This window comes from Pinus tabuliformis, chromosome 9, assembly GCF_031772625.1.
Source record: "Pinus tabuliformis cultivar Carrire ecotype Pingquan chromosome 9, CPIR1, whole genome shotgun sequence".
Lineage (NCBI taxonomy): Eukaryota > Viridiplantae > Streptophyta > Pinopsida > Pinales > Pinaceae > Pinus > Pinus tabuliformis.
In genome coordinates, this window is record NC_142307.1 from 546,150,753 (window position 1) to 546,175,505 (window position 24,753).

A 24,753-nucleotide genomic window follows, 5' to 3' on the forward strand; every position below is an offset into this window, starting at 1 on the left:
ACCAATTATGGAAGTAAATCAAGGATTAAAAGAAATTCATGGTGATATCATAATAACACAATAGCAACATGGGACCCAAGGAGTAACTAGAGTCAAGATCAAGGAGGAAAGGTCATAGTTGGACCCCATTTCACATTTCACTGGGGTGGATGGATGCTCATGAATGGTACCAGTTGACTACATTGCTTAATAGGTCATATTATATGGCTTCTTCCCATGTTTTAAGGATGAACCATGAGAAGGGGATCCAATATAATGTACCTAGGGAGGATAATATGGGGTACCTAGGGAGGTATACAAGTGGAAAAAGAATGTAATATGCCCATAATCATGAAATTGACCAATTATGTAGTTAGGAAACAATATAATAATAAAGGGTAGTTGGCATGGACCCTTAAGAATACCGTGAAAAAAGTATAAGTAAACATGAGTATCATTGTATTGATATATGTTGTACATTGGATTAATTGTGTTTTAACAAGCATGACTTGTCAAGTGATTCCTTCCAAAAAGTGTAATTGATGGAGTTACCCTACCATAAGGATTATTCTCTATATTTTTATGTTGTACATGGTGTGAATGGATTTGGTATTTATGAAGCTAATATTTTATTCTAAAGCTTAAGGATTTATATTTGTCTTGTATTCATCAATATTTACTATATAGTGAACCAATGGAATCTGATCTCATTTCTTCATACCAGTGCATAGAGTTCAAAAGAATTTTTTCTTTAGCTTTTCCAACACTCCCCTTGAAATGTATGTTAGAGAATATGAATAAAATTGGAATTTCTTCTCATACAAATTTCACTAGGGTTAACTTCCTCCCCAATGAAATCCAACTATTACACCGTAGGTTGATTATCCTTCAAAACTTTTAATAAATATTTTCTATCAATTTTTGCATGATCATTAGGTCTTAGAAATAAATCTAAGTACTTGAAATATGCTTGGAAATCAACATGATAGAATGGAAAGATCTATATAATATATCGTACTTGGTTCTCTTCAACAATATTAAAACAAATAGTATATTTCTATAGGTTAACCATCACACCTAATGATTTATTGTATAACTCTACTACTTCTTGTAGCTTGTTTGTATCTCTCAAGGTGTCATCACAAAATAAGAGTACAACATCTACAAACAATAATTGTGTCATAATACAGTATCTTCCTCACTCAATACAATGTTGATAAATGTAGTTATTTTTTCTTTTTTCTTTTAGAATTTCTCTACTAGGGCCTTCAATGGTAAACAAAAGAAATAGAGGTGACAATGGGCATCCTTGTATTGTTCCTTTAGCTTGTATAAATAAATTGGATGTTGATCCATTAATTAACACTGCAAAGTACATTGAAGTCAAACAACCCATATTCCAATTCACCATATTAATGCAAAATCCTATGTGTATCAACACTAGTCTTGCATACAACTAGTTTTCCCTATAGGCCCTAGATTAGTCAAGCTTTAGAACTATTGTGGTAAGTTTCTTGGTTCTAATCAGGTGTTCACGTGCCACCCAAATGGTATCATGTATTTTTCCTCCATGAAGGATCTAAATTATTCATTAGTATCACAAAATATCTGAATATCCCTAAGTGTTAGCTCAATCGGTTGAGTCCCCATTGTTAAAGCACCTTTGTTATTGAGAGGTCATAGATCCAATTCTCTCAAGGTTAATCTGCATGGTTGAGCCAACAGGAAGTGATCCCTTTGGGTGGATTTGTCTAGTACAAATATTCCGTGGATGTAGCAGACACTAATCTTCGAGGTCTATGAACCACATAGAAAAGAAAAAAAAAAAAAACATAAAATCTCTTAACCCTTAATCTAATGACTTTGAAAATTGTCTTATAAATATAATTATATAATGAGATGGGGTTTAAATCATCAAATGAGTATGGCTTATCCATATTATGAATTAAGGCAAGGAAAGTTGAGTTGAATTCTCATAACACATTATTTTTCATTATTTCTCCACCACTTTGTAAAGGTATTCTTCAATGTAATCATAAAACCTTTCAAAATTTTCCATAATGTAACCATCAAGGGATAGACTTTTATATTTTTGAATTAGAACCATATTTAGTTTTTCCTTAGAAATATGCTACATCAATCTTTCATTTTCTTCCTCATCCACAACGCTTGGGAATAGGTGGTTATTTTTAAAATTTCAAGTATATTGAATTTTTCCTCTACCTTATAAATTATCTTAAAGTGGGATACTCTTGGAGAAGAAATCTCATTGAGATCTGGTTTTGGAGCCATCCACTTTCTGCATTTCCAAATGGTGTTTGTGTTTCTGAATAAGTATGAAAGTATTTAGTGTTATCATCGCCTTTACATTGCCTTGTTCTTTGACCTCCACAATGCCTCCTTTTCTACTAAGAGTTTCCTTTTGGATCATTCCATATCCCTTAAGGTTGCTTTGGAGGACCCATATTTTTCTCCCTCTAGATTCTATGTATAGAGGTTTACAATTTTCTCTACAATGAGAATAAGGTTTGTTAATATTTTTGTTGTTTGTTAAATTCACATGTTAATACTACCATTATTTATAATCAGTGTTTATTATTAATTAATTTTTTTTTTCCCCTAGGAAAAAATCGTAATTTTATTCATATTGATAAAATTACATTTTGTAGATGCTAGAAGCATATGCACATGGTTGTACCTGTAAAAACAGGCAGCAAAACAGAAATAAAACCACAAAAGAGCAAAAATTGTTCCTGTAATGACAGGAATACAGCAGAAATAATAGAATATCTACGGACCTATGTTTTCCTTCCTTTTTTCTTCTCTACTTTACGCCAGACTCCAGCATTTGGAGTGGGGACAATTATGGCAAGTTGGTTTTCCTCTGTGTACACCAGTTGTTCCTTATCTGAGTCCGATCCTTCGGAGCTATGTGCTCATTTGGCCCCGCTTATTTCCAGCTGTAATTCTTGCTGCCGTCCCAAGTTATTTGGCTCCAATTTGGGTCCTTCGGTGTTCTCCTCCTGCATTTTTTCCTGCTTGCTTTGTACGTCCAAGGGATCCGTGTTCAGTGCCTCCTCCTCCAGTGGTTCGGTGTTCTGCCAACCTTTTGGTTTTTTCTGTTGTTTCTTGTTCCCTTTGAGCTCCTTACTAGACAGTGGACATGCATATTGAAGGTGCCCTGTCTGCAGGCAGCCTCGGCATCTGAATGTCGTGTTCTCATAATCAAGTTGCTGCGTCCACAGTGAATTATTAAAATTCAATGTGACGTGATCTAGGAGTCCATGACTTAAATCCACCTCTACACATATTCTGGCATATGTGAAAATTCCCCGGTTGGCTCTGTCCTCATCTATTTTAAGGTGTTTCCCTAAGGAATTCCCAATGGCTGTTAATGCTTTTCAATGCCAGAAATGCAGTGGGAGGTTATGTAGCCTCACCCAAACTGGCATCGTCGATACTACCATGGTATTGGCATCAAATTCCGGGAACCAGGGGGTGATAAAGAGACCAACATTGCCCCAAAACCAAGGCCCCTGATAAATGGTATTATCTCGTTCCAGTTCTGAGCTAAATCTGACTATGAAGAATCCTTTAGGGCATAGATATATTTCACATTTGGGTGTCCATGAAGCATATACCCATTGATGCAGTGCATCGGCTTTGGGCCAATAACCGTTAAATCTTCATATAACAGCATTTTGAGTTAAATCTGTGTATAGATCTGTTACCTCCGGCAATGATACTGTAATCATAGGTGATTCTGGCCTCTGTTCCACAATGTATGGCCCTGGAAGCTCTAGTGTGGGTGTTGATCTGTGTTGCATTGGTTCCTTTCCTTTGACTGCATCACGGAAAGAGCCTGAATTCTTTGAGCTGGTTCCCTTGCAGCCGCCTCGAAGTCTCAGATTGAGGATGATGGTTGAATCTTTAACCACTCCATAGTGCTGGAGAGTGTGATGGTCCTGCATGCAGAGTCCTGAGAATAAAAGATTTTGACATGTTACCGGAATTCCCAGTTTGGACTGGATCTGCTTTTTTAACTCCAGAACATCCATCCCTTCCTTGATTTGTACACAATAGTATCTGCCTTCTACCGATCTGATGAATATTTGTTTCAGATCTGTCGGATTAGCCTTAACCAAGCCCCGATTTGCATGTTTGTTCTCCGGATCTGGCGAGTCGATGTTGGTTCTAGGGTTTGTATGTCTACCTTCTACGTATGAGGGCTTTCTTTTTTCCCCTAGATGCATCCATAGTGGCTCCAGATGCAGCCGCATCAGATCTGAGTCACCATGCACAGGAAAGTTCTCAGGCATCAGGACTGTGCCTCCCCTCCTTGTCCCAATCGGTTGTAGAGGTGCCCCCTTCTGTTTGTCTCCTTCACCCGCGGTTGCTTCCGTCCAGATCGCTTCCTTCGTGTCTTTATGCTGAGTTAAAGGCTCGGATTCGAGTTGATACTGCGTTTTTGATTGCAGATCTGGGCGGTGGTGGGCTGCTCCGACCGTGCCTTGCCCTGTTGGATTAAAAGAAATCGGCGTACTGTGTGAGAACCCCAGGAACAAATGTTGGGAGCTCGTCCGAGACCTGGAGGAAGCTTGATCTGTCACCGAGGGCCGATCAGTTGCAGAGGTAAGCCAGATCCATGACGGTGAAGTCGGATCGATTGTTCTACCACGCAGTTTCGTGCAGGGATTCCCTACGTTCGCTGCCCCTTCGATGGAGTTCCTTGTGTCAGCGGTGCTGAGGTTTGCAGGAACCCTAGCCATCGTGTTCTCCCGAGCCACAGACTTTTCAGCAGTCTGCAGTTTATTTGTGAGGCCGAATTTAGAAATATTCTTATAAAAATACTAAAATCCCTGTTATTAATTAATTTATATTTATATTTATTTTATTTATTGATTTTGTATTTCAAGTTGGCAACAAATTTTATTAGCTAAACCTTTTATGGAATCATCATAGCTTTTTCATTTTGTTTTGACAAAATTTATGAACTCCTCATATTTTAACCAATTTGAATTGAACTCGAAGAGATTAGATGGTTTTCCATCTTGTTTTGCAATCTAAAATGTACTAGGAAGTGATCTGACAGCCCTCCTACGAGTTCTACGACTTGGTTCATTTTTATATTTTCACCTAACATTGGCATGACTTTGTTTTCTACAACTTCACACATTTCCATCCATTGTGACTAGAATTAACTTTAGGTGATCACTCACTCTTTCTATTTCATTCATACTTTTGGATCCTAAGGTTTCTAGATATTTGGTCCCTCTACCATCAACACCAATTCCTTCCCATTTTCTAGCATAGGTTAAATTAGATTTAGGTCTTGCATACTTGCTACCTCTTTAATAATGAGATTTTAAGAATAGTAATTTTGTTGACATTGAGGTTTAATCTTCAACCTTATCCTTATCATCATCTATAAAATGATGTTGAGAGAAAATAAATATATATGTAGATGTTTTAAGTTTCTTAATGGGTGTTGTATTTTCATTCTCCACTCCAAAGGATGCCTTTAGTGTTGACATAGAGTGTTTGTTAGATCTATGACTACCTGTTGACATAGAGTGTTTGTTAGATCTATGACTACCTCTCCAACCATTTTTACCTTCCTTGCACCTCTACTATAGTATGCCTTTATAACCCCTATAGGTTTGTTCATTTAAAGTCTTAATCATTAAAATATTCCTAGTGAAGGTGAATCTATTTTCAATTGGATCCTCATACTAGTCTACAATGTTGGCTATCAACTCTAAGTTATACATAAAATTTGCCTTGCACCCCTTTTCTTCTTCGTACTCCATGCTTCTTTACTTATGGATGTTAAATAATTTATTTTATTGCAAGGTTCACCTTATCCACTTATCTCCTAGAGGCTTATCTCATACTATTCTAACTAAGAGAGTTAATGTTGGCCATTCCATTGATGGGTGTAAAATATTTTATGGCTTACAAAAATATTATATATGTTTGAGGGTTATGAAATATTTATGGATCTCAAGATTATTTTGTATTTTGAGGGTCAATAACGCATGTTTTACCTTAGGTAATATCATTCCAAACCATTTGATCTCACTAGATTGTGTCAGATGGGTTCAAATTTTTACTATGTTGACTAGTTTAATAGCGAAATGGCCTTTAGTGTAACATGTGCAACCATTTTGTTTGTTTTTTCCTGCAAATGGGATCCCAAATCCTACAACAAAAAAACCTCAAATTTCTAGGAATTCTTAATTTTAAGAAGCCAAAATAGTTATTCAAATGAAACAATAATCCCTCCTCCAATGTTTGTAATTCATTGTACTAACTTAATGTGTTTTTCCATATTGATACATAGTTATATATTAGGAAGGAAGTGAGCCAATAAAGAGTTTCTCTTAGTACAAGTAGATTGATGGAATAGTCAATGAAAAGGTACTCTAAAGATGTAAGTCTCCTTTTGTGCTTGCATACTTACTTTTTTATTATTGTATGTGGTTATTTTGTATTGTTACTTTCTACTTTCATATCATTAGCACACCTTAAATAAGGGGCTATATGTACACTCCTATGTTTTATTTTCTATCTTTCATATTCATTAAGTTAGGACTATTTACCAAGGGGTCTTCGATTACATGGTCTCATTTTTCATGTCTACTACAGTTTCTTGAATTTCATCTTTTCCATTGTGATGAACTACTTGCTTTGGAAATATTTTGTAAATTCTCCCTAAAATGCTTCCATCGCTACCTCTATTTCCTAATTTATTTATAGATTCCTTCACATTAGAACTCCAACTAAATGCTATTTTTTTGGGTTACTCTAAACATGTTTACATCATGTTGGTGGTGCTTCATGAGTTTTGGGGTACATGGTATATGTTTATTCCTAGGATGATTTGAGATGAATTGATGCATTGGAGATGGTCTGTGATGGATTTACATGGTGGAGACAACTTTCTAAGTTATTTCTTGACCCAAAATATGCAACAACTTTGTATTCTTCTCTTAGGCATTGGATTTCTCTTGAAAAATTACTAGATGCCCTTCGTTGTGTCCATATGGAGAGTTCACTTACTTGGAGAAAACCCTTCTTGGGAGGAGTGTTGTGCATCTTAGATGAGATCACTAGGATATAGATAGCATGGGGTTGATTGGATTCATGTTTGAAGGCTTGAACATGACTTGAGGATCCATAGTGTTGAAATTTCTATGTCTAACACATTAGAAATCCCTACTACATTATCTGGTTTATTTCTCCTACTTGTTTATTCCATTAACAAGTTATTTATATAACTATAAATACTGAAATAAACACAATTGAAGCCTTAACTCATATATATATCAACAACTGAAATAACTGAGACAAACACACAAGGGACACTGTTATTTTTTTACAATCGTCCCCGGAAAAACCCAATGTGGGAAATCGGTGCAGCAATTCTGAGGGTTTTATTATTAAGCAGCTTCTGAGTACAACTAGGGTGCCAAAAATGGCTCACCCAACAGAGATTGTTACATGGCAGTAATACCTCTTCTCAGAGACAGATATTCAACCTCTCAGCGCTAGTCTTCCCCATGAAAATCCTTTCGGTGATTCCTCTTGGCCCTGCGTGAACCCTACTAGCTTCAGCTCAACTCCTAAAGCCTCTGCATCAGCCTCCTGGCTCTCTTCTTCAGCTCTCTGGCCCTTTGCATCACCCACGCAAGCCCCTCAGCCTCTGCACAGTCACCATCTGCCTCTATGTCAGCCTCTTCAATCACTGCGCTGACCCTCTGGAACTATCCCTTCCTCTCTACTATGTAATCACTGCCCCTTGCTGCAACAAACCACTAGCTCAAATTTTCTCAGCAAGCCCCGCTCTAGAAAATTGAACTGACTGATCAATCTTGGTGTATCTCCAACTGACTCTCAAGCCTCCTCTTATACTTTTCCTATTTAGCCTTCAATGACGGAGATTAAGTCCCTAATCAACGGCTAAGATTAGATGTGCCTTGATCCATGTCATTTAGAACATTCTCACCCAGTTTTATATTAATACCCATTAATATTTTAATTTTCCTAAGTTTATACTTAGGAACCCCATTAAAAATATTAATTATTTTAATATATCTCCAACCGGGTGGAATTTCCCAAAACCATTTTTGGGTCTTGGAGATCTCATGTGCCTTAGCCTCTCTGCCAATTTTCATGGCTAGAGCACATCCAATGCTACCACAAATCAACACTCCCTCTTAGTGAGGAATGTGCTCTAGTAATGCTCCACCACTGAAACATCACACTAATCCTTATGCACTGGTACCTGTGTTGATGCTTGGCTTGTTGCCTCACATCATCTGCATTGTTGCTTCCTGTAATTTTGCCCATGACACTACCACTACCATTGCTACATCTGTACTGCATCTCCCTCTCAATATGTTTCCCATGCTGCCCCTAGCACTGCCACTACTAACTGCTGCACTACAACTTAGTTACCGAGAAGTAGGTAATTGACTTCTCCCAAATACTGACATCCCAGTCAGTCTGGAAGCCATGTGAAACTGAAGCTGCCTCTACTGCTATCATGTGCTCCCTCTGCTACCATTGCGTTGTTGCATATACCTATGTGCCTCTCGCACTACTGCAACCTCCAATGTGTTGTCTCAAATTTCTGCACCCAATGGCTACCTTGCTTCTCCACTACAATTTGGTCCACCTGACCAATATCATCCTGCTACTGTCGTTAAGGGCTCCTATAGCCAAATATGATCCAATAGTTTGGGCACCTCAAGGATCCTGCCCCTAGCATGTAATACTCATGATTACAACTCTATGTCTCCCCACCTCTTCTCTAGAGGTGCATGAGCACTCATGGCACAGTCATCATCAGTCTCGACTTCTTTCTCCGCCTTAGCTGGAGCTACCCTGGAGTCAGAAGCCTCTCCCTTTTTTTCTTCTTAGGACACTAAGATGCATAATGTCCCAGCTCCCCACAACGAAAGCACTTCACCTTGGAGATATCCTTGTTCTTCCTCTTCCTCTGTTGTCCTGCAGATGCTAGAGCTGCATCCTCCTCCTCCTCTTTCTTGATTCGACCTCCCTTGCCACTACTCCCCGCCTTGGTCAACCATCTGATCTCTTCTTGGCAAAGAGTTGCCCACATCTCCTCCTAACCTAGAAGAGTAGCCCTGCCCAAATTACTTTGTAAAAATGTCTCCCATTCCTTGGAGACTACATTCAAGGTTGTCCTCACCATGAATTACGGATTCGGTGTACACCCCATGGAAGTAAGTTTGTCACAAATCTCTTGCAATCTGAGGAGGAACGGATCTATCTGCTCTCCCTTATACATTTGATACGACCACGGTTGATTCTCCAGTAGCATCTTTCATTGCATGAAAGTGCCTTGATACAAGGTCGTCAAAGTATCCCACATCTCCTTTGTTGTGTTCTTTTCAGCAATATGTGGTGTGACACGATCTTTGACCCCATCAAGTATCATGCACTTTTCCCTTTCCATTACATCCTCATACTTCTCATTATCAGTTGGGTTGACCAGGATAGCCACGGTTCTCAAGGCAAAGTCCTTGATGTGATGTCCATCTAGGACTGCCAGGATCCTGGCCTTCCAGATGACAAATTTGGAAGCCTCGTCGAACCTGTCCTAGTCCCTCAGCCCGCTCACTGTCATTTCTGCTCCTCTTCTGGACTCCCTTTGAGTTTCAACTTCCCTCCTAGAAATATCCCTCTAAGTCCTTATTTCCCTGCTGGAAATCCTTCTGCCAAATGTTGAACCGCTCCTCTCCAATCCTTCTCGCAAATGCAACTCAGAAATGGATTTATTGGCTAGAAATTCGTCAAGGTAGCGACTACCTCTACCTTGGTTCTGTCCCGCTAGGTATTGTTCTGCTTCAACAGAAACAACACCCCACCAACTTCCCAACTACAATCTGCCCACAGCTCCCTAGGCCCCGGCAATTGAAGAAACTAAGCCTTCTAGCTCTACGCAATCTCGGTAAAAGCTTAATTGCTCCTTTGGCCAACTGCGTCAATCCTACCTGGCTAAGTAGGATGATGTGGCTCTTTGTGAGCATCTTTTGCCTCTCTTTGCCTCTACATTGGCCCTCTCCTTAGCTCGAAATGATGACGCAGGACCTCTGCGTCACTTTTTCTCTTATGCCTTCTACTTAGGAGTAGCTCTGTCTCTTGGGACAGTTGCTACTGCTGCAAATTTCCGATATCGTTGGTGCCTTCAGTCCTCCTGTGATCTGCAACGCTCTGATACCATGTTGAAATTTCTAATTCTGACATGTTGGAAATCCCTACTGCATTATATGGTTTCTTTCTCCTACTTGTTTATTCCATTAACAAGTTATTTATATAATTATAAATACTGAAATAGACACAAATGCAACCTTAACTCATATACAGGTCAGCAACTGAAATAACTAAGACAAACACACAAGGGACACCATTATTTTTGGACAACTATCCCCAGAAAAACCCAATGCCGAAAAATCGATGCAACAGTTCTGAGGGTTTTATTATTAAGAAGCTTCTCAGTACAACTAAGGTGCCAGAAATGGCTCACCCAATAAAGATTGTTACACAGCAATAATACCTCTTCATGGAGACAGATATTCAGCCTCTCAACTCTAGTATGCAACACAAAAATCCTTCTGGTGCTTCCTCTTAGCCATGCATCAGCCCTACTACCTTCAACTCAACTCTTGAATCCTCTGCGTCAGCCTTCTAGCTCTTTGTGTCATCTCTCTGGCCCTCGTCACCCACGCAGGCCCCTCAGCCTCTATGCAATCCCCAGCCTCTACGTAGCTCTAGCTCCCTCTGCGTCAGCCTCTTCGGTCACTGCACTGACCCTCTGGCACTATCCCTACCTCTATACTATGTAGTCACTGCCCCTCGCTGCAACAAACTACTAGCTCGAATTTTCTCAGCAAGCCCTGCTCAAGAAAATCGCACTGACTGATCAATCTTGGTGTATCTCCAACTAACCCTAAAGCCTCCTCTTATACTTTTCCTGTTGAGTCTTCAACAGCCGATATTAAGTCCTTAATCAATGGCTAAGATTATATTTGGCTTTATCCATGTCATTTAGAACATTCTCACCTAGTTTTATATTAATACCCATTAATATTTTAATTTTCCTAAGTTTGGACTTAGGAACCCCATTAAAAATATTAATTATTTTAATATCTCTCCAACCGAGTGGAATTTCCCCAAACCATTTCTAGGTCTTGGATATTTCATGTGCCTTAGCCTCTCCACCAATTTTCATGGCTAGAGCACATCCGATGCTACCACAAATCAACACATAGGTTGCAACAATGTTGTAATATGGAATTGACCCAATAGAGTACATTTCTAAGGAGGATTGATGGAACCTGTGGAGGCTTGCAATGGAGGGATGTGGGACTACTTGGGTAGATATAACATCTTGGAGCCCTTATTATGTGAAAAATACAATTGGAGCATGATATGTGTACTTTGGAGTGGAGTGCTTCACTTGTGTTTTCCTACAAAATCTTGTTATAGGCTCCTTGTAAGAGCTTAAGCCAACATTGAACTTTTGACACCCATTGCCTCTCATATAAATAGAGGAAGGAGTGAGTCCTTCTCATAATAATCACATCAAATCATTTTATCTCTTCTCTTTGTACTTAACTTCTTGGAGGAAGTCATTGGGTTTTCCTCATGAACCCTAGCTGGAGTTAAGAAATCTAGAAGAGAAGTGTTCATTTGGAGTTTGTTCTTATGACTATGGTTTTCTCCTATGGAGGAGATATTGGTGTTGATAACTCTTTTATTTTTCTTGTCTCTTCACTTGTACTTGTACTTGAACTCTTTCTCTCTCTTTTGGAGTCACCAGGGTTTCTTAGTCTCCTTGGAGTACCTTGGAGCATCTTGGAAGTTTAACGTTAGGGTTTACCCTTGAAGGTTTGAGATTATGGTTTTTTTATAAAACCCTAGGGTGTCTTTGGTGCATAAGAAGAAGAGAAAATGAGATCTTTTTCTTGAGAATGTATTTGAATGGTTCTTAGATATTGGAACTCATTGTTTGTGTTATAGTTTCCATGCTTCCCTTAGCTAGGGTTTTAGAGAGCTAGTGGACTTGTACTAGTCTTGATAGAAGGTTATGAAATATACATGTGCTTCATATTGAACATGTTAATGAAGTTTTTATTTATTCAAAACACTTGCATTTTCCATATTTGATTTCATGCATTTATGTTCTTTATATGTTTCTATTTGAAACTATACATGTCTTGGTTATTTGACATAAGTAAAAGAACAATTGTTAAGTGATTTGAAATCTCCATTGCAAAAACTAAAGGTTTTTTTCATGTTGCTATACCTATAATTTTACTATTGTTATAACTAATGTAAAAGTGGAGTTTTAGATCTGGCTTACATGGGATAAGTTTTCCTAGATGGATGAAACTTATCCAAGTTGTATGGTATCTTTTCTCCATCTATTGACCTAGAATATTGGTGTTAATGCCTTAACCCTCATTCATTATGTGATGTGATGATTATGAGGACTCTCTCCTCTTTAGAGCAAAAATTGTCCTTTTCATAATCATCACATCATGAAAGAGTATGCCTCATAATCATCATATCATTTGAATATTAGAGAAGGAAATGGATGAAAGAAGAGAAAATATATTGTGATTTGGTTATAATAGAAAATGTTTCAAATTGCATAAACACCATGAAAAAAAATTGTTCACATTGAAAAATAATGATGAAGTGGAAGTAAAGGAATCTAGACAAATGGGTGAGGAAGAATTTGTGAACTTAAAAGAGTATAGAAAGATGAATTTTTTGCTCAAAATTAATCTAGACACGTGTGAAATATCTTTTCATGCATTGGTAGGTTTGTCAGCACCTCAAACCATTAATATTGTTGGATACATTACTAAGAAAAAGGTCATAGTACTTATAGATTTAGGTAGGGCATGTTACCACTCAAACTAGTTGGGGTCCTATGAGGGGATCCTATAGAGAAACTACTAGGTCAAGGCAAACAATGGAGAGATAGCCCACTATCACCTTAGCTAAGGCTCCCTACTCTTTACGAACTTTCACCAATGGGAGGAGACCCGATATAAGAGGAATCACAAGGAAGGATGAATCTATGAAAGGATAAGGAGTGATTCCCAAGGCATATTCACAAGAGAGGCTCAATTAGATAGCTTTCTTATTTCAAAATCAAGGTGGTGGGATCTCTAGGAAGGACTAAAGGTATTCTCAAGGCTAGGGTTTGGGAATATATTTTGTAAAGACGATTTCTAGACCAGAGAATCCTTGTGAAGAATTGGCCTTTATGTGATCTTTTTGAAAACGGAGTTACAAAGTTGCGAGACCACAAAGGACCAAGTGGACCCAGAATTAGGTCAAGTTTATGGAGTTGATCAACCAAGGATGGGCTTGACCTAGTTATGGAAGAGAAGAGGATCAAAGGACAAATTTTCTTTGAGTATTGAAATACAATTATCCAAATGAGGACACTAACCCAAATCAGCCTAGGGAGATAAATGATCCTCAAGCTACAACTTGCAATATTCCCTTGAGAAGACCCTATTGCAGTTGTGGACTAATTTTCAAGGTGTTTGGATGGCCATAAAATATTTCACTTGATGCCCTAGGTGACCCTCTAGGGTTAGGCCTAAAATTTGTAAAAATGAAGAAAAGAGAGGTAAATTCGACCATCAAAGGGATACGAGGATCAATCCCTTATTGCTTGGGATTAATGGAGTCAAGATTCACATGGATCGATAATTTTTGTGAGATAAGGAGCCCTAAATTATCTTTGTTAGCCTCTACCAAGGGTAGCAACTAGGTAATATGGATTTATACTTCAAGTTTTCCAAAGAGATGAAGTTTCAAGGCTTAAAACCCTAATGACTCTTTATTAATCCTAGGAGTCCACAATGGGGAATTTTACTAATAAAATGATGACCCAAACATGAAACCCATGCTTTAATAAGTCAGTGTAATAATAATAAAAATTCTTTTGACAAATACATTTTATGAAGACCAAACCTAGTTACATTTTGCAACACTCCCTCTTAACTAGGGAGATATTCATATGAAAAATCTTAAACTATATGAACTATGAAGATTTTAGGCATTGCAACGCCATGGACTAGATTCCTAACAAAGGTAATCTATCCAAGGTCTCCCAACATTTTTAGGCATTGTAATGCCACGAACTAGATTCCTTGTCAGGGCGATCTATCCAAGTGGGAATAAGATGGACTACAGCTTTCAGCCTCTCTAGGTACCATCATTCTTACTTCCTAACCATCAACCCAGGGATCTTGGTGTGTATTCGAGGTCAGAGCTCCATGACCAATGCCACCCTCCCTACTTTGGTAACTAAACATCAACACATAGTGTCGGCCATATGTCCTCCCAAGAAATGTGTCTCACACACAAGGCCTCAATAAATCTCTTCCAAAATTTTATCATCATCAACAAAATCAGCAATATCAAATAAACCAAGCATGTTTATAAGATATTAAAACTTCTTATTAGTAATATACTTTGTTAGTATATTAGCTAACTAATCATCTGTCAGGACACACTGCAGCTTCACAATCCCATCCTGCACCAATTTCCTAATATAGTGGAAATTATTGTTGATATGATTCGTCCTAGAATGAAACATAGGATCTCCAGACATCTTGATACAACTTTGATTATCACAATTAATCACAGTAGGATCCAGAGACTTCTCGAACAAATCTGTCAAAATCTTCCTCAACCATACAACCTCCTTTCCTAGTTCACATGCAACCACGTACTCTACTTCAGAACTACTCAAACCAATAGGATATTTCTTTCTACTCATCCATGAGACCATGGCAGATCCTAAACTAAAGCATCCTTCGATAGTGCTTCTTGCATCGGTCTCATTGGCACCCCAATCAAAATTTGTGAATCCAAACAACTTGACTTCCTTGCTATTGTACTTTAGGGAATTATGTATCATACCACGAATATATCTCAATATATGCTTGGAAACTATCCAATGATCATGACAAGGCTCCAACTGAAATTGACTAAGGATGTTCACAAAAAAACATATATTCAGCCTAGTATTTACAAGATACATCAGAGAACCTACCAACTAACGATAAAGGGTAGAATACACGAGACTTGAGTTAGAGCTCCTCAACTTCCTGAGATTGGTGATTATAGGAGTATTCATAGGCTTGGAATCTGTTGATGGTGTTGGACTCGCCTACATGTCATGGGATCTCCCCGGTAATAATTCCCAACTAGACCTCAGAGCGTTTGGAGTAGGAGTCCCAGCAATGGGTAGTACGGTATCGCCTTAACCATGGTTGTGCGTGGAGGTAAGTAAGATGTCCTTGTTGGAAGCAAGGGTGTGACCTTGCAGCAAGTCAAGGAAGGTGCATGAAAGGCTCTAACACACGGAAGGCAGGAAGAGTGTGCCCCTTAGAAACCTATGATAATACGCAGCTCGAAATGGAACACACAAGAAGAAATACATCATGAGATGGAAAGCAGGATAGCCGACAATCCAAAGTGATGGATTATACCAAAAACACGCTTCGCTAAGATTCATAGAAACACGTACAGAATAGTCCATACATACATGCGTAAATTACAGGTACATACATCATTAGAGTAACTAGGATAGCTAAACTACAATAAAAATATATGCATGAAACTTGTTGGCTCTTTTATATTAAAAGAGTGAAAGATCCAATCATACATAAAACCATGAATTCCACTAGCCCCGATAGCGAAACATTACAGTCACCGCCACCTGCTCCTCCAAAGAGATGTACTAGCTCTGCACTGTGGAGAAGCCATGGATCGTTACAATACACTCCAAGCTTTCTCTAAGTTATCCTATAGGAATCTTGGCTCCCAAAAGTTAGTACAATGAGTTATGAGGTTCTATAAATAAAAAAGGGTGGGGTAACCCTTGACATTTCCCTTTGTGACTCTTCACCTACCCTCATGACTCTTCAACTTACACATGATTGTTACATTCTACTATTGACACTTGGTATTTCACTTTTACAACATGTTTTCATTACAATCTGCACTTGTACCCATGTGAGACCAAAATAGTCTTTAGTAAGCCATGAAAGGCATCACTAAGACTCGGACAGCTGTGGGAAGACTAACTCTTCGACATCCTCTCGATGATCGACAGTGGCGAACTGATGCCAATCTTGGTGGTCTGTTATGGTGTCCACTTGCTCTGTGGTGACATCCTTCAAAAAGAAAACTCTTGCCTTTCTTACAACCGGGTACACTAAGTTGGCACCTCTGTCCAACTCGTCAAATGGCATGTGCATCATAGTCTTGAGTGCAGCTGGACCAGCAACATATTGGTGCATAGTGTCTATGGTCATCTGCAAGTCTACGTTGGTGGCTATGTTGTTGAAAATAGCAACAAGAAATGCTAAAAATAGCACGGCTATAAATAGCATTTTGGGTACTAGTGCTGGATTGAGCAACAGGGAATGAAAAATGGAAGTGCTAAAAATAGCCTTCTATTTTTAGCAATTCGGGATGGATTCCTATTTTTAGTCAGTCCCTAGACTAAAAATAGGAAGTAAAATTCAAATTTCAACTTTTTTTTTTTTGTAAGTCAACTTTTGATATTAACAAAAGAAAATATAGTACAAACTTCTGCATCTGCAGAAAACGGGCCGCTAAACAGCAGGCCTTACTTCAGGAGACTGACAGAAGACACTACAAGCCAAAAGGAGCAACTTCGGAGCCTCTAAGAAGAAAACGGGCAGCCGGAAAGGATAGACTATCCACCTCGGCCCCGAAGAGAGGTTCAGAAGAGAGCAGAGCTGAGCAAGAAGAAACCAGACGAACAGAAAAGCAAGAGCAGAACCACGGATTCTACTCACCGAGGGTAGAAGCAATGGTTTGGCCTTTTTTTCCTTTCTTTTTACCAAATTTTACCCAACCAAGATTACTCTGCTGGGCTGGGATGATTTGTAAACTGAGTTGGGCTGAAGGAGAGATCTCCTTGTCTGAATCTGACGGAGATGACTCATGAGTTCTTTTCTGTGAATTAGGAGGGACCTTGGATACCTCAGGACCAGACGATGGCGGATCCTGTGCCAGCGTTGCGTCCATATCTTCCTCATCCTCCTCCTCATCCTCTTCATCTGAGCTGGAAACAAAAATATCCATTGGGGGAGGTGCATGAGGTTTTCAGCTTTTGGATTTTGGCTTAGAATTGACTTTCTTATTCTTGGCTGACATCGATGGGCACGAATTCTGAAGGTGCCCTGTGAGATGGCAATTTCGGCAGCGAAAGGCTGTGTTCTCGAAATCCAGAGTCTAAGTCCAATGGAAATCTCCAATTTTGAGAATAATCTGATCAGGTAGGCCTTTGCTAATATCTATTTCTGCACAGATTCTGGCGAATGTATATATGCTCTTTTCCCCTCTAGAGGTATCTGTATCGAGGTAGCGTCCTAGAGAATTGTCTATTCCTTGAAACACAGCAGAGTGCCATAGATGCACCGGGAGGTTAGGAAGTCTGACCTAGATGGGGAGTTTGGTGATAATTGTTGTAGAAGGATCGAAATCTGGGAACCAAGGGGTTAGGAATAAACCCGCTGAATCCCAAAACCATGGGCCTTTAGTTAATGCTTTCTGGTAGTCCTCACTGCAAGCAAACAAAACAATGAAGAAACCTTTTGAGCAGAGAAGGACCTTGCAATTTTTAGTCCAGTTAGAGTGAATCCATTGGTACAGATCTGTTGTGCGTGGCCATAGCCCATTGAACCTGCAAATAATTCCATTCTCTGCGAACAGTTGGTATTGCGTGTCCATTGTAGGATGAATTATTTCAATGGATGGGATTTCCTCCAGTCTGTCCACCAAAAAAGGTTTTGGAGCCTGGGCTGGTGGTGCTGTTTTCTTGGGCATTTGAGCATGGCCATCATCTTTGTAAGAAGAAGCTGCAGCTGAAGATGATTGTCCAACAGCTCCCCCTCTCAGACGCAGGGATAAAATTATGGATGCATTTCTTTGAATTTTGTAAAAAGAAAGTGGATAAGAATCCTCCAATTGTTTACCTTCGTATAGGAGTTGTTAGGATGCCGAGGGAATCCCCAACTTAAATTTCAGGATTTGTTTGAGGTCCTGGACTAAATCTGAAGAGCTCACCCACTGAAGTAGAGATTTGCCAGAGAGGAGCACAATCAAGATCTGGAAAGATTCTGGGATGTCTAATTCCTGCTTTCCTCTGTGAAGCTGAGAGGAGCGGAATCTGGTGCAAGCATAGCTTACTGAGGGCTCTAACTGTGCTTGTTTTTGATATTTCTTCATAGGGCATCCAGCACTATTAATCACTAGGAAAGGCTCGCATGGGTTCGAAACCTCTCTGAAACCCACTGCTTCCTTGTCTACAGGGCTGAGCAGAGGCCCTACGGTTGCTAAACACCTCATCTCACGCCGATTTCTTAAGATCTCTTCAGACAAACCATTCTGTGCAAAGAAGGAGATCAGGCCCTCCAAGAGACCAAATTTCGGTGAGGCATTTCGTCATACACTTGCCTCGCATCCTCTTTGGATATGACAAATGATAGCTTCCGTTGCTGGTCCAAGAAATCCGAGAATCCATTTTCCAGAACCATTATGTAATTCAAATTTCAACTTAACAGTTGTTTGAAAATAAATTAATTAATTCACCATGAGTTAATTAGTTGTGAAAAGTCAAACATGAAGTTTATGTGAGGACATGCAACAGTTTCTCCATTAATTGAGGAATTTATCCGTCGGTTAAAGAGATAAGGATGAGTTCTAATTTGAGTTGTAATTAGTTGGCTCAGTTAACTGAGTCAAGTCCAGTTAGATTGATTTAAACAGTTTGTTTAAATTAATGTGAGTTCAATTAGTTAATGCATGCTTGCATATAACTGTTGCACTTCATATAACTGAATATTCTCTCATGAATAACTGATGCATGTCAGTTCAGATAGAGACCCAGTTGAGATCACAAGAGGGATAATGTACTATCAGTTGGATGGATTTTTCCTATAAAAGAAACTCATCCATGGAGAAGGATTTATCTCCTTCAGGATTGCGTAGTTGGATCAGAGGTTAGTGAGTGTGTGAAGAGGCCAATTCACACAAGTGGCTGCACTGGACCCCAATCAAAATTGCGCAAAGAAATAGGAGGCTTGGAGGGCAGATCAGGAGGTTTGAGAGAGTCCTTTGACTGTCTATGAGCAACAGAGGTATTGTAGAGAGAGCAGGATAGCTTTTGAGTTGATTCTTTTTGTAATACTGGCTCTATTTCCACTTGTGTGATAATACAGAGTTGGGGTTTTAGGCTGAGGCTTTCCCCTGGTTATATCTACTATGTTATGTGTGATTGATTTCTCCATATCAGTTATATGTGTTCTTATTGATGTTGCTCATGTTCGATTAAGCTTCCGCTAAATTGGTTGTAGAAGTAGATCAAGTATTTTGCTTTATTCTATTGCATTATCAGGTGATCTATAGTGGGAATTTCTACATGGTATCGGAGCTAGCTGATTTGTAGAAAAAATCTACATGGTATCGGAGCTAGCTGATTTGTAGAAAAAATCTACATGGTATCGGAGCAAAGGTGATCAAAGCGGAGAACAATATACTAGAGGAGATTTCGAAGTTTTAAGTTTTGGGCCGCGAGTTTTCAGAGAAGATATGAAAATTTTGTGAAAAATTTTAGAAAAAAATAGCAGATCTGGATTTCTTGCATAAAAATACCCAAATTCAAAAAAAAAAATTGGCTGAATCGGAGTTTGGATGAGGGAGATATCGTTGATTTAAAATCAGCTCTTTTTTCAGAAATTTCGTGGCGGCGAGAGAGATGAAACAAATTGGTGTGCTAGCCAAGAACCTGTATGCACTTGAGGTACAAGATGCATGCAAAGCCTTGAGGATCAAGGCAAAGGTTAGATACTTGGTGGTTGAGAGGGAGAGTACAATAACTCTCAACATGCAGCGCCAAGAGAAGTCTCAGACAACTGTGGAGGAGCCACAATTGGTGAAGCAGCTTCAGGAGGTTGTGGAGCAGCCACAATTGGAGAAGCCAAGAGGAGATCGAGTGGAGGCATCCACTCATGTAGACTCCTCCATTAGGGGGAAATTTCAATCCAAATGGGCAAAGGGATCACATGCATCCATACCTCCAAGTCGGAGGTGGGGCGATGTGGAGTGACAGTCCCAAGAAGGCTAGAATAGGGGTAGGATCATTGAGGTACCCCACCTCTTTGATTAGACTTTTCTACAGGAGCCCCGATGAGGAGTAGCAGGATTGGCTGAGTGGGTAAAGACAGATGCGGATGGAGCGGCAGAGAGAGCTACAGTGCAGGAGTCCCAAGACTGTGTAGAGCTAGCAGGCTGCAGCAATGCGAGAGGCACAGGAGTGTTGCACTAGTGTAGGATGGCACAGAGGGTTGTGCAATGGTGTGAGATGCATGGAGATGTTGCAGTAGCTCAAAGGTTAGAGAGGGAGCACTTGTCAGCAACAGGTAGAGCTTCAACATCAGAGTATGTTTCTAGCCCAACATAGAGGTCATTGGGGAGGTTTTTTTTTTTTATAGTTGCTGGAGCAACCACACTTGGGAGAAGTGTTGCATGCAGAACATTCCAAAGGTACAGGATCAAGTTCGAGTTGAATGCCTTTCTTGTTGAGAGGGAGTGTTGAAAATAACAACAAGAAATGCTAAAAATAGAAGTGCTAAAAATAGCACTGCTATAAATAGCATTTTGGGTACCAGTGCTGGATTGAGCAACATGGAATGAAAAATGGTATTGCTAAAAATAGCATTCTATTTTTAGCAGTTCGGGATGGATTCCTATTTTTAGTCAGTCCCTAGACTAAAATAGGAAGTAAAATTCGAATTTGAACTTAACAGCTGTTTGAAAATAAATTAATTAATTCACCATGAGTTAATTAGTTGTGAAAAAACAAACATGAAGTCTATGTGAGGACATGCAACAGTTTCTCCATTAATTGAGGAATTTATCCATCAGTTAAAGAGATAAGGATGAGTTCTAATTTGAGTTGTAATTAGTTCGCTCAGTTAACTGAGTCAAGTCCAGTTAGATTGATTTAAACAGTTTGTTTAAATTAATGTGAGTTCAGTTAGTTAATGCATGCTTGCATATAACTACTGCACTTCAGATAACTGAATATTCTCTCATGAATAACTCATGCATGTCTGTTCAGATAGAGACCCAGTTGAGATCAGAGGAGGGACAATGTACTATCAGTTGGATGGATTTTTCCTATAAAGGAAACTCATCCATGGAGAAGGATTTATCTCCTTCAGGATTGCGTATTTGGATCAGAGGTTAGTGAGTGTGTGAAGAGGCCAATTCACACAAGTGGCTGCACTAGACCCCAATCAAAATTGCAAAAATAAATAGGAGGCCCTGAGGGCAGATTAGGAGGTTTGAGAGAGCCTTTTGACTGTCTATGAGCAGTAGAGTTATTACAGAGAGAACGGGATAGCTTTTGAGCTGATTCTTTTTGTAACACTAGCTATATTTCCACTTGTATGATAATACAGAGTTGGGGTTTTAGGTTGAGGCTTCCCCTGGTTATATCTTCTGTGTTATGTGTGATTGATTTCTCCATATCAGTTATATGTGTTCTTATTGATGTTGCTCATGTTCGATTAGGCTTTCGCTAAATTGGTTGTAGAAGTGGATCAAGTATTTTGCTTTAGTCTATTGGATTATCAGGTGATCTACAGTGGGAATTTCTACAATGTGCATCAACTAATCAAAGTACATGTCCAACTCTAGTCGGACTTGGTTCTTTTTCTTCGCCTCAGTGAGTGTTCCAATGGATGGGATGTAATGCGTGTGCACAATGACATCCATGCTCTTGAACACCCATGCATGTGAAGCCTGTAAATTGGTGATGAGTTGCCGGATCTGACTCCAGATGCATGCCTTCAACTCCACCACCTTTGGCTTCATCATCTTTGGCAAGTGAAATGGGGCACCCTTGTACCTCATTTTCCATATATGCATGTGATCGATAGAATTGTGTAAGTCTGACAAGATGTGTGCTCTCCTAGCAAAGCGCTGCTACCAACCGTTAAGATGGGAAACTGACTTATGCACAGTGACAAATTTGAAGTATAGATTTTGCATGATTATCTCAAGAGACGATACTTCATCTAGTATTTCTCTCCTCAACTCTGCTCTAGCGAATGTTGTAACTTTCTCCTCTCCCTGCTTGGCCACTTGTAACTCCCTAGCCATGCGCTCGTTCTCAGCTATAAAGAATCTAACACTTGAGCTGGTGGCTTCGGCATATGCCCTGTTAGCATCGAGAAAAGCAATTGTATGTCTTCACACATTGGACACAATCACTCATTCTTCAAACTGTGTAGGAGATACATGGACATCCGGAGTGGGCACTCTGCGTGACTGCACAACTTCGTGTTGTGACTCATTGAATGATATGTTGTGCACATCCACTTCCAGATTGTCCTCAAGGATTTCAGGGTCTCCTTGATTGCTTGGGACATGCTCTTCTTTTGGACCTAGTGAAGTCAGTGGGGTGACCTCTTGGTTCTGAGGCATGAGGTCAATGTCCTGATCTAACTCAGGTTGAACCATATCCATGTCCATCTTCTCAAGCATTTGTTCAATCTCTTGAGAAAAGTCCTACTCTTGTGACTTCTCACCCTGTCTGTTATGTGCCAATTATTTAGATGAATCAATAACCTGTATAGGCACAATTTCATCAATGTTTGCATTTTATGCCTCCTTCTATCCCTATTCCTACAATGCTTCCTTCTCTCTTCTACACAGCTCTTGTTCTTCCCTGAGTTTCTGCTTCAACTCCTGCAACTCCTTTTCTGCTTCCTCTAGGTTCTGCTTCTCTCTTTTCCTTTGCATGATCCTATTATCGCGTTGTCACCTCAATCTCTAAAGCTTCTTTCAACACAATTAGATCTACTTTGAACTTGCAACTTTGCTCCACCTCTGCATTATCAACAACCTTCCTCTTGCCTTTGTCAAGGGCAGGTTTGTTTCCTTCTGTTGTTGCTGATGATGTTGCTCTCTTAGATGTTGTTGCCTTCTGTCCTACTAACCATTCTACATCCATGCTGAGTTCATTGAGCTTGGTGAAGTGATAGCAATATCTCCATGGGTCTTCCTCAGGCCAATGACACAACCCATGGATCCAATGATGATACACTCTCGCACAATGGTCCTTCACTAAGCAATGCAGGTCGTATGGATTGAAACTTCTGGTGCTGAAGGTGAACCTCTTGAATTCCTCCATCTCGGCCTCATCATGCTGGAGATTTTGGATCTCATACAACCCAATCTGCAAAGGAAGAGAGGGCCAAGGTGCCTTCTTCTTCTTATGCAGTCTCACTGACAACACTATCCAGATGTGATATGACAATTCTTGCATGACCAGCTTATCCATGGAAAACTCTGGTAAAACATGTGGAGCTTTCTCCACACTATACATCCGGGTGAAGGTGCCAAGGGGTGAGGCATACCAATTTGATATGTCAATCAATGCCTCCATCGCTGCCTATGACATGCAAGTTGGATCTTGCTCAAAGATCATCCTGTACACCATGGTGATGAACTGGTCTGATAGTTGTATAATAACTCCATGGAAGATGCATTTGGAGAAAAACCTACAATAGTTATGCACAGAGGTTTCTAAAGGTGTCCATGCCCAACCAGGTGACGGAAACAGATTGCATCAAGTATGTAAGCGGACATGAAAATATTTGCCTACTAAACCTTGGGTAGATGTCAGGCTTCTATTACTTGTTCCTTCAACTAGAGAGCCAACATGTTAGACCAATTGAAATGTCTTCCTTCATTCACCATTTGATCCAACACAATCACCCAACTATGCAGGAACGTTTATGTACTCTCCTGGCCGTATAAGCAGCATGCAAAGATGACCAAAAATTGATATGCCTTCCGCGGTATCCTTGTCTTGTATGCTTGGTTGGGTGTCGTCCTGAACTTAGATGGCTCTTTCACCCAGCTCTTCAAGATGTCTCTTGAGTTTGTATTGCTACTGGGTCTAGTGAAGGGTGTATCCATTGTGATCACCGGTTGCAGCAAGTGATACATCTCCTGAAAGTACCTTTCCCTGAAGGTAGCAAGTTATGTTCCACTGACACTGCTCAGTTACATTGTCTCTGGATCAATATGCGAGACAATCAAGTGGATCATGTCCGCGCTTGGAAACGCGGGATACCTACATGCAATCTGGTACAATCTAGACTTGTGTATGTTGACATAGACCCTGCGGTCCTCCATATTCTCCTCAAATGCACCTGAAGATATGTCATTGATTTCCTGCCATTTCATCTTGATCTCCTCGTCTATGAACATCTTAGTGTCTTGATAGATGGGAAATCTCATAGACACTTGCGTAATTGCATCTCCAGTGGTACTCTCAACGATGTCCTTTGACCCTAATCTCTTGGAAGCCATTATACATATACTGTTGACAGATGGACAAACACCTGTGATACCTGGAGAAAGAGCAACACTCATGGTAAGAAAACTGTCAGTTGAAAACAAAAAGCAACTTGAGGACTGACATGCAACACACCTGGGTGACTAACTGGAAGGTTTGTGTAATTTTCACGGGGAGGCTAGGAGACTGACTGCCAGAACTGCGCAGGACATAGTACGGATTGTCAGTGGGCTGACTAACTGCTGAAATAGCACAAATCACATTCTATCTTGGCCTACTCAGGATTGAAACTGCGCAATGCG